Genomic DNA, 10,832 nt, shown 5'->3' on the forward strand with positions numbered 1-10,832 from the left:
AAGCTCCAGGAGGCACCAGTTTCTCAACATCTGCCTTTCTGCTTGCTTGTTGGTAAAGCATTAGGAAAAAGCAGCGAAGATTCTTTGCAGTATATCCTAGGGAGAGAAGGTGCTGGATCTTCTGTCTCGCAACAACTCATTAGGCTAAACCCAGCGAAACAACCAGCTCTTCTTGCTCCCAATGTAAGGAAGCAAAGAACCTAGCAATTTCCATCTGATATGAGATCATGTCTGATGTAAGCCCAAAGTGTAAGAGGAGACAGGGCTACAAGTGATTGCACAAAGGTTCTCAGGTGCACCTGATCTCCCTAGTAACCTGGCCAAGATGAGTAATAATAATCCCCTGGAGATGCAAAGGACAGACCAGAATGATCCATCAGTCAAATGAGATGGCAAACAAAGAACCTGGGAAAGCTAAACTTATGTCATAAAACAGAGGAGACTCCAAAGGACATGGCTATAGCCTATACATTCTTTCAAAGTACCAATGAAAATACAGGAAGAAAACTGCTCATCACGTGGTAGCATGGGTTAGTGGGGAAAAATGGAGATAGCATTTGATGTCAAGAAGAAAAACCTTTGCCTTTGATTATGGAAAACACTTTAGGAAAAAGTAATTCATAAGCTGTCTTCTATGGTAAATAAGAGTCTTTTTTAATGAATATTAAATAATGGGTTAAAGAATTACATAATTCTAGGAAAATTATAATGCAGAACTATCAAAATGAATGACGCTTTTACAGGAGAAGTTTTAATATGATTCTATGCCAATAAGTTACATAAATATGTAAGCTAATATTAAAACTATAACTTAATTTCATAGATTCATTGGTCTGTGATCATACTTTTCCTAAGGACATTGTTTGCACAACAACAATAGAAATCTGCATTTCCTGTTTCCTATTTCTTATGATGACAAGCTCATCGTGTAGGATTTCATTGAATCACCTAACTGGGAGTACAGATTGGATTTCATTATGAGTGTTTGGGTTCTGGGATATTAGATTTTTACTCAGTAACTGCACATCTTAAAAGGAACACCATATTTAATGGCATATACATTTACAATTTCTAAAAGTGTGGGCTTCAAGAGACTCTCCAAAAGGGTATATCTATTTCTAAGACTTGCAGATAGGCACCTTGTTCCCAAATGGAAATAAGTAAAATGTTTAATGATTTTTAAATAATTTGTTACGAATTAGCCCCTTGATTTTAATTTTGATTAAGTTATCATGAATTTCCTTAGAAAAATGGTTCAGATTGAAAACATTTAAACCCAGGTTCAAGTTTCCGCTAAAATGAGAGATTTGTTTAATTCTCTCAACACACACAAAAGAAAGGTGATGTTGAGGAGGCCAGCACTTCGCAGACTTTTCTACACCACAAACTGGAATGTGTGCTGAATGTCAGTGCTGTCCCTGCTGTTGTGGATATAGTGGAGCTTCTTGGATGAACTTCCAGAGCCCATCCACTTACGCTTTGTGACTTATACCCCAACATCAAAACCAGAGTGCTGCCTTTGCTACAACCAGTCCTGGCATGAAAGACTTGACACTCTTTCTTAGCAATCCTTATTTAAATGTGTTATTTTGTCTAATCTAAACCTTAGATACCATATTTTATACTTAATTATTTGGCTTTGTCCACACAAGATATGAAAAGAAAGAGAAAATTAATTATTCTTTGCTCAACATTTCTTCCTGTATTTGAACTTCACTAGTGTGTCTCTTCGAAACAGGCAACGTGTGATGGTTAATTTCATGTGCCAACTTGAGTAGGTAGTGGGAGGGGGATAGAGGGCTATTGTTTCTGGGTGTGCCTGTGAGAGTATTTCTGCATGAGACTAGCATTTGAATGGGTAAACTCAGTAAAGCACTTTCATAATGACCTTTCTGTCAAGGATAGACCACATATACAATGGTGGTCCCACAAGATTATAATGGAACTGAAAATTTCCTATTGCCTAGTGACATTGTTGCCATCACAAGGTCATAGCATAGCACAATTGCTTTTTAAAAACTTACTAAAAATAAAGTTAACTGGGAAACAGCCTCAGGCGGGTCCTTCAGGAGGTATTCCAGAAAAAGGCTTTGTTATAGGAGATGACAGCCCATGCCTGTTATTGCGCTTGAAAACCTTCCAGTGGGGTAAGATGAGGAAGTGGAAGATGATGATATTGATGATCCTGAATCTGTGTGTGTCTAGGCAAATGTGTGTGTTTGTGTTTTAGTTTTTAGCAAAAAATTTTAAAAGTAAAAAAAAATTTTTTTAATTTAAAAATAGAAAAAAAATCAAGAATAAAAAAGAATAGGATATAAAGAAAGAAAATACATATAGCTATACAATGTGTTCATATTTTAAACTAAGCATTATTACAAAAAAGTAAAAGTTAACAAAATTTGGAAAGTAAAAATGTTCCAGTAAGCTAAGGTTAGTTTATTATTGAAAGGAGAAAACTACTTTTTATAAATGTAGTGTAGTTTAAGTATACTGGGTTTACAAAGCCCACAGAAGTGTACAGTAATGCCCTAGGCCTTCACTCACCACTCACTCACTGACTCACCCAAAGCAATTTTCATTCTTGAAAGCTCTATTCATTGTAAGTGTTCTATAAGGCATACTATTTTTTATCTTTTATAACTTTTTTTTCACTGTACCTTTTCTATATTTAGTTATGTTTAGGTATATAAACACTTACCATTGTGCTGCAATTACCTACAATGTTCAGTACAGTAACATGCTCTTCAGGTTTGTAGCCTAGGAGCAATAGGCTATCCCACATAGCCTAAGTGTGTAGTAGGTGATACCGTCTAAGTTTGTGTAAGTGCACTCTATGATGTTTGCACCATGATGAAATTGTCTAACAATGCATTTCTCAGATAGTATCCTCATTGTTAAGCAAGGCATGTCAGTCGATCATTGTTCCAAAGGTGGGTGGGCATTATACAGTTCTTCAAGGGCTTGAATAGAGCAAATGGTAGAGAGTGAGGAATTGGCTCCTTTTTTCCTGCCGGCCTGCTCGAGTTGGCACATCTCTTCTTCTCCTGCTTTTTAACTGCGATTTCCTACGGTCAGTTTCCCAGGTTCTCAGGTCTTGGAACTCAGACTGAATTACATCACCAGCTTGCCTGGATCTCCAGTTTTCAGATGGCAGATTATGGGATTTCTCAGTCTCCATAATGACGAGAGCCAATGCCTCATAATATCTCCATGTGGACAGATGATAGATAGATGGATTGATAGATGATAGACAGATATCTTCTTGACAATTGCATTGGGTAGACCTATCATTGTTAGTTTGTGAACTAAGGACCATTTACAAAGGCTTCACTTCAGATATTTCTATGTTTCACAGCAGCCCTAAACTTTAGTTGCTTAAGGACTTAATTTATTTCATGTGAGCCTAATATTAGTTATGTCACTGTAGATTAGCGCTTTAGACAATCTCAGAACCAGTCTCCAAACAGTGAATGCCAAATGTCTCTTATAAGATGTGGAATATCAACTTCCAAGAAATTATTCGACTCACCACAGTTAAATTTTCTTTAAGCCCATGGATGTTATGTACATGCTGGCACATGGCCAAGCCAAAGTTGAAATACTAGGTTGGTGCAAAAGTAATTGCAGTAATTGCAGGTTTTGCCATTACTTTCAATGACAAAATCCGCAATTCCTCTTGCACCAGTCTAATAGATTAAGGGATCACTAAAAGTGACCTAAGATAAAACTTGAAATAAATAGTTCCCCTGCATTCCTATTCACAGGAAGATAATGGACTTCTTCACAACTCCCAACAATGTGTAGTGTTGTGTGAACTAAAATTCTAGCAAGGCCCAAGGCCATGAGTCATTGTCTGAATTGCCCCAAGCTCTATTTGCAGTCTCAGGGAGCATTTCTACTTGAGATACGCCTAACTGAAAGGAACTGATGAGCATCTTAGACAAATGGTAGAAATGTTTCCAGCAGATACTCAAATCACCATTATTTAAACCAGCAACAATCCCTTCCCACCCAAGTCATTCAGAATGCCTTTTGTTTATTTAAGGTGTAACATGTTGAGGGGAGTCTGGTCATGAGGGTTTCTCAACAGAAATAAAAATTGACATAAAGTTCTCTTCAAAAAGTTATTGAAAGAACATGTAACAATACCTATTGAATACATCAAGCACAGTTGAGGGTACAGAAGAAAAAAAAGGAATCTTTACTGTTTCTCATGTTTATGTTTCCTTCTTTTTCTTGGGCAGATTTCATAGTTTCTCAACTTATTTAAGTTTTTCTGCCTCCTGACCTGTGCCTGCAGAAAGGAAGGGACAGGTCCTGCCTCGCCTGGAAACTATTTCTTCACCTTCCTCCTTCCCTCCTCTTTCCATCTCACTGTGCTACCTCTGGTGTCTGGGAGGAGGGGAAACAGAAGAGGAAAGAAGGAAGGAGGGCCAGATGCAGTGGCTCATGCCTGTAATCCCAGTACTTTTGGAGGCTGAGGTGGGAGGATCACTTGAGGTCAGGAGTTCCAGACCAGTCTGGCCAATACAGTGAAACCCCGTTTCTACCAAAAATGTTTAAAAAGTTAGCTGGATGTGGTGGTGTGTGCCTGTAATCCCAGCTACTTGGAAGGCTGAGGCATGAGAATCACTTGGACCCAGAAGGCAGAGGTTGCAGTGAACTGAGATTGTGACATTGCACTCCAGCCTGGGCAACAGAGCAAGACTCTGCCTCAAAAAAAAAAAAAAAAAAAAAAAAAGGAAGGAGAGAAACAGTTCCCTTATGTCACGACAAACTATCCCCACAGAGTCCTCTGTTCCATTGTTGGTTCTTTCTTTCCTGAGTCAATTCCAAAGCCCTTTGGCCACCTCTTTACAGAAACCTCTCACAGTTAGTCTCTGTGAGAGGTTTCTGTAAAGAGGTGGCCAAAGGGCTTTGTGGTCTCTGGCTGGACCCCTAGCCACACCCCTCATTCCTGTTGCCAGCATGTGCCCATGTGGGCTCTCTCTGCTGAGGTCCTTCCTGGATCAGGCAGCCCATTGGAGTGGGACCCATTTCAGGCCTAACCCTTGTTTTGTTCTGATTCTGGCTCTCAGGAAAACACCCAGCCCTTTTACCTGCCAAATCAGGAAATGCAGGTGGCCCTCTCCTTTCATGTTGCCATCAGAGACAACATCAGCCAGCTTCTCACCTTTGCACTTTCCAGATAAGGACAGTTTAGGAGGCACAGTTCTCCAAGAAACTTCTCTCCATGCTTTGCTCTGATCCTGGAGTAATCCCCCAATGGCATGGGGCCCTCAAGTTTTGCATCTTAATGTACACAGCATGAGGAGGAGATTGAGATGGCAGTCTCCCTCCTGGAAGACATCCCTCCCAGCTCAGAGAGCATCTCTGTAGGCCCTCAGCTAGCTCCCCTCTTGATGGACTAGCAAGCAATCCAATCCCATCCTCTCCTAGTGAGGGCAATACAGCCAGCCACTCACTTATCTCAAGGAAATCCTCATCTTCTGCCTACAACAAGCACCCTCTTTAGAACATGGGGCACTTGCCACTTACTGTTCTTAGCTCTGAGGCCTCAACCACTAGTAATCAGCAAGAATAGTCTCATTTACCATCCTGTTACAAACGTTTGCTCTATCCAGGCCCACCTTCCACCGTCTATCCCTCCGGAGTATCTGCTCAGCGTCTGCACTCTTATTACATGGCTCACCTTCATCGCCAATGACCTGAGGTTGAAAGCAACATCTTTGAATGCCAGCCACATTCTTTCATGGCTGCTAGAAAGACACCACAGGTCACAGCCAGCCGGTGGCACACTCACCAATCTGATTTAAAAGGGGGGATCCACTACCCTTAGCTCAAAACAGCACTGCTTTCCTTAAAAATCTGGAAATCCACCCCAGCAATGCTGAGGCTGCTGGCAGAGATGAAAAGACCAATTCCCAAAACATAAAATGGTGAGTGAAACAAACTTATCAAGCATTCGTCAAGGGAAATTCTACTTTCTATAGGTGTATAATAAATATAAGAGGGAGATATGTGTATATACACACACACACACACACACACTCACACACACACACACACACACAATATGGGAGGAAAGAGTCTGTGCAGTGGTGAAATGAGATTTTTGGAGGGAGGCAAAATGAGGACTTTTTTGAAAAAAACACAATCATCTTTAGACTTGATGAGAAAAGCTGAGTGAAGAAGGAAGGTGTGTACACATCTGCTTAGGCGAGGCAATGCTTTGAAAATAATGAGCCAGAAATTTTTTTCAGCCAGAAATGGAACTCACCAAAAATAAAATGGAAAATATTTTTAAATCTTGTTAATTTTGATAAACACATTAACTTTCATATTATTTGATTTTTTTTAAAATAATCTCAAAGACCGAGAAGAACTGGTTGATGGTAACCCGACCTGGCCTGAATATTATAGGTAAGGGTCTGACTTCTGGGATGATTTTACTCAAACATTCTCAATGAAATCATATATTGATTCTACAGTTGAGTTCTTACCATGTGCAAGGCACAGTATCAGTGGAAGAGATAATTAAGCAAAATACAAATGCTGTAAACATCAGCTATGGAACCTGTTTTTAAAAAAAGCTATTACATTAAGAATATTTAATCTTTGTCTTCAGAAATTTCCAGTTTGCTATTCAAAATAAATTCCAGCTTGCAACTTTACCTCCTGATCATTCTAAATCAAGAGCTTTTGAATATATTTAACACTTTTTTTGAAAGGGAGCTGGAAAAGAAATGTAGAAATGAGATCAACAAATAGATTCAATAATTTACCATCAGAAGTTTCCTTAGAGCTGCCAGTAAATCCCTTGCAAAGTACACAATTAATATTTATGAGGGAGACATGTAGGTCTTATATCTGCCATTGCTTAGTAATTCACTTAATTTCTTTATGATTCCATTTTCTTATCACTATGATAAAATCAATCTATCCTACTCCCTTGGGTGAGGGGGATGGGGCTTGGTATAAAAAAAGTAAAGACTTTAAACATTTAAAAAATAATCTGGGTTGGGTAATCTTTTCTTTTTTTTTCTTTTTTTTTTTTTTTTTGAGACGGAGTTTAGCTCTTCTTACCCAGGCTGGAGTGCAATGGCGCAATCTCGGCTCACCGCAACCTCCACCTTCTGGGTTCAGGCAATTCTCCTGCCTCAGCCTCCCGAGTAGCTGGGACTACAGGCAAGCACCACCATGCCCAGCTAATTTTTGTATTTGTAGTAGAGACGGGGTTTTACCTTGTTGATCAGGATGGTCTCGATCTCTTGACCTCGTGATCCACCCACCTCGGCCTCCCAAAGTGCTGAGATTATAGGCGTGAGTCACCGCGCCCGGCAGGTAATCTTTTCTGAATGGCAAAGATAAACTAGTTTGCACCTCGTAGAGGTTCTTTTACCTGGATCCAAGCTTAGGGGAGAGTCAAAGCCTCTTACACTAATGACAGAGCTTATTATTCTTCAAGGGCACGGTGACTATTCTTTCTCCATATGCTATTTGACTATATAGTCAGTCTCCATATCACAGGTTCAACATCTACAGATTCAACCCGCCACAGATAGAAAAAGAGAGAAACAAAAAGGAAAGGAAAGGAAAGGGGAAGGAGAGAGGGAGAAGGAAGGAAGGAAGGAAGGAAGGAAGGAAGCAAGGCAAGTGGGCAGTGCAATAATTTAAAAGAATACAAACAAAAAATACAATTATTTTCATAGTATTTATGTTGTATTAGGTATTATAAGTAATCTAGAGATGACTTAAAGTATGCAGGAGGATGTGCACAGATTATGTATGTTGACAAAAATATTGCCAGACTCTTTAAAGTATTTGAAGAGACTTATTCCCTGCCAAATATGAGTGATCGTGGCTCAGGACACAGCCTCAAGAGATTCTAAGAACATGTTCTCAAAGTGGTTTTATACAGATCTATAAAACAGATTGGTTTTATACATTTTAGGGAGACCAAAGTTAGAGGCAAAGACGTAAATCCATACCTGCAAGGTATGCATTGGCTTGGAAGAGTGGACATGTCAAAGTGGTGTGGCAGACGAGGGCGTCCAGGTCATAGGTGGATTCAAAGATTTTCTGATTTGCTATCAGTGGAAGTTAAACTTTGCTTAGAAGGTCGAGGTCAGCTTAAAGAAATGTGTGAGTTAAGATAAGGGGAGTTGTGGAAGTCAAGGTTCTTGTACGTAGATGAAGCCTTCAGGTAGCAGGCTTCAGAGACAACAGATGGTAAATGTCTCTTTTTGAACCTTAAAATGTGTCAGACTCTTAGTTAAACTTCCTGCATCAGGAAAAGACCTAGAAAGGAAAGAAAATTCTCTACAGAATGCAAATTTCCCCCACAAGATATGGCTTTGCAGGGGCATTTCCAAAGATGCCAAAGAAAATATATGTTGGGATAAAATAATGTCCTCCAGAACCTTGTATCTTTCACGACATGATGCTATACCGGAGTCAGGCTGGAGTTGGTTATTTTATTGCTACAAAGAGTCTGTTTTCCTTATGATCTCTATTTTAATGTTAGTGTTGGTCAGTTGTGCCTAAACTCCCAAGGAAAGAGGGTTTAACAGGCAGGTCCAACCTCATCTTCCTGTCATGGCCTGAAATAGTTTTTCAGATTCTCTTTAGGATCCTGTTGCCCAAGGGTTGGGGGAGTCCATTCAGTTGATTAGAAGCTTAGAACTTTATTTCTGATTTATGTATACAAATACTGTGCCATTTAATGTCAGAAACTTGAGCATATAGGGATTTTGATATCCGCAAGCTATGGATACTGAGGGATGATGGTATTATCCAAGAGAAAGTAATTTTGACTGTGACAATGTGTTCTGGCATCTCAGGGAAACTTGTGAGGAAATTGCCCTGCCTATCTCTGGTGGGGAGACTAAAGAGGATTTGAAGTTCCTGTGTCCATCATCACTTGCAAGAATATAACTCAGTTATATGACTTAATGGCTGAGCAGAAAAGAATCTTCAAAATTAGTGTCATGCTAAAGTTTCAGAAGGGAGAAATAATTAATGGCTGAGCAAAGAAGAACCTCCAAAATTAGTGTTGTGCTAAAGTTTCAGAAGGGAGAAGTGGTGGTGGAAGCATCTCCACCTGAAGACTAATGGAGATTCTCAGGGAAAGCTGTTCGGGATGCGAGAAAAGTTGTTGAAGGGAGGAGGAGACCTAGAAAGGAGAGGGGACAGAGATGAAAGACTGTAGGAGGTGGGGGGGGGTCTCATGTGGGTCCCCCTACTCTGGAAGGTCAAGTTTTTAGGTAAAGCTACAATCTCTTCTGAAGTCTGAACCTTTAGCAAAATTTGTTTCCAACTCCATCGTGATTGAGCATATATTGGGTCGGAAAAGACTCAGAAGGAATAGAAGGAGGAGGTGGTGCCCAGGGGAAAGACAATCACCTGTCATTCTTATTGCAGAGGTTTGATCACAGATAGTGAAACCATCTTTGCAAAATTATGACTGAGACAGTGGAAGAAATCTAATTTAATCAATTCCATCTCGCTTCTAACCTCCATGCTGCCCTTGTTTATTCCTAGATATAGGCCAAACTGACTTTGGGAGAAATTTAGTTTATATTTTATAGTTTAAAACACAGACAATAATAGCCCTTTCCCAAAGCAGACCTCCTTCTGCCTGGGGACTAGATTGCCTCTGTAGGAATAACATTAGCCACCAGATTAGAAATTATGGTTTAGGAGTCATGTAGTTGGAGGCTACAAAATTCTGACCCTCCCTAAACTGCTCCTAAGATCAGTGCTTGAGATATTTTGCAGACCCTGTACTTGATGGATTAGCTGGCACCAACCAGATTGATAAACTGGCTCATCTGATCAATTAACTTAGCACAAGACAGTTTCAACTCCCTATGATTTCATCTCTGACCAATCAGCACTCCTGGCTCACCAGCTTCCCCCCACCCACCAAGTTGTCCTTAAAAACTCTGCTCCCCAAATATTCAGGGAGACTGATTTGAGTAATAATAAAACTCTAGTCTCCCACACAGCTGGCTCTGCATGAAATACTTGTTCTTTATTGCAATTCCCCTGTCTCGAGAAATCAGCTATGTTTAGGCAGTGGGCAAGGTGAACTCATTGGGAGGTTACTGTAGAATCAGGAAAGACTTCCCCGATCTGTACCCCTACCTCACCCCAGTCCTAGGGGTTTCTAGGCAGAGCCACCAGAAACCTACAGAGCGGGGAGACATACAGGCCTGCAACAACAGAGAAACCACATTGGCCTATGTGGCTGCCTGCCTTAATTCAGTAAGGAGCAGTCTTCAAGACTGGGAAAAATAAATCTTCAAAAGTACATCATGAGCATAAAATCAGACCATTTAAATGAAAATACTTTTCTATCTATAAAGTACTGTATGAATAAAAGTAATATTTTAAAGTGTGTACTATTAACTCAATTACATAGATCTTGACCCAAAGTGTTTGTTCTGGCCTTCTGTCTCTAGTACCAAAGTAATTTTTTTAATACCTACATATTAGCATTCTGGGTTGAAAGCCTCCTTGAATCCAGTATAACCTCTCTGTTGCCCACTTGGCTTATTCCCAAGGTAGGCTGGAACAGAGTCTGAATACACACTTGTAGTGTGGAGTACAAATAAGAAGGTACTGAATTCATCCACTGAACTGTTTTGGGACATCTACTTTGTCCTACACAGTGTGGGAGGTACCGAAGAGAAAAAATGAAAAACACTTTGTACTCTCAGGAGATCTAAATCTAGGGGAAGAACTGGACAACAATTCAGTGGAATTTAGGACAGGATGTACTATGATAGGAACATCGCTCTTCTTAGAGACAAATCAAAGAGAAGCAT

Source organism: Saimiri boliviensis, chromosome 4 (assembly GCF_048565385.1).
Source record: "Saimiri boliviensis isolate mSaiBol1 chromosome 4, mSaiBol1.pri, whole genome shotgun sequence".
NCBI lineage: Eukaryota > Metazoa > Chordata > Mammalia > Primates > Cebidae > Saimiri > Saimiri boliviensis.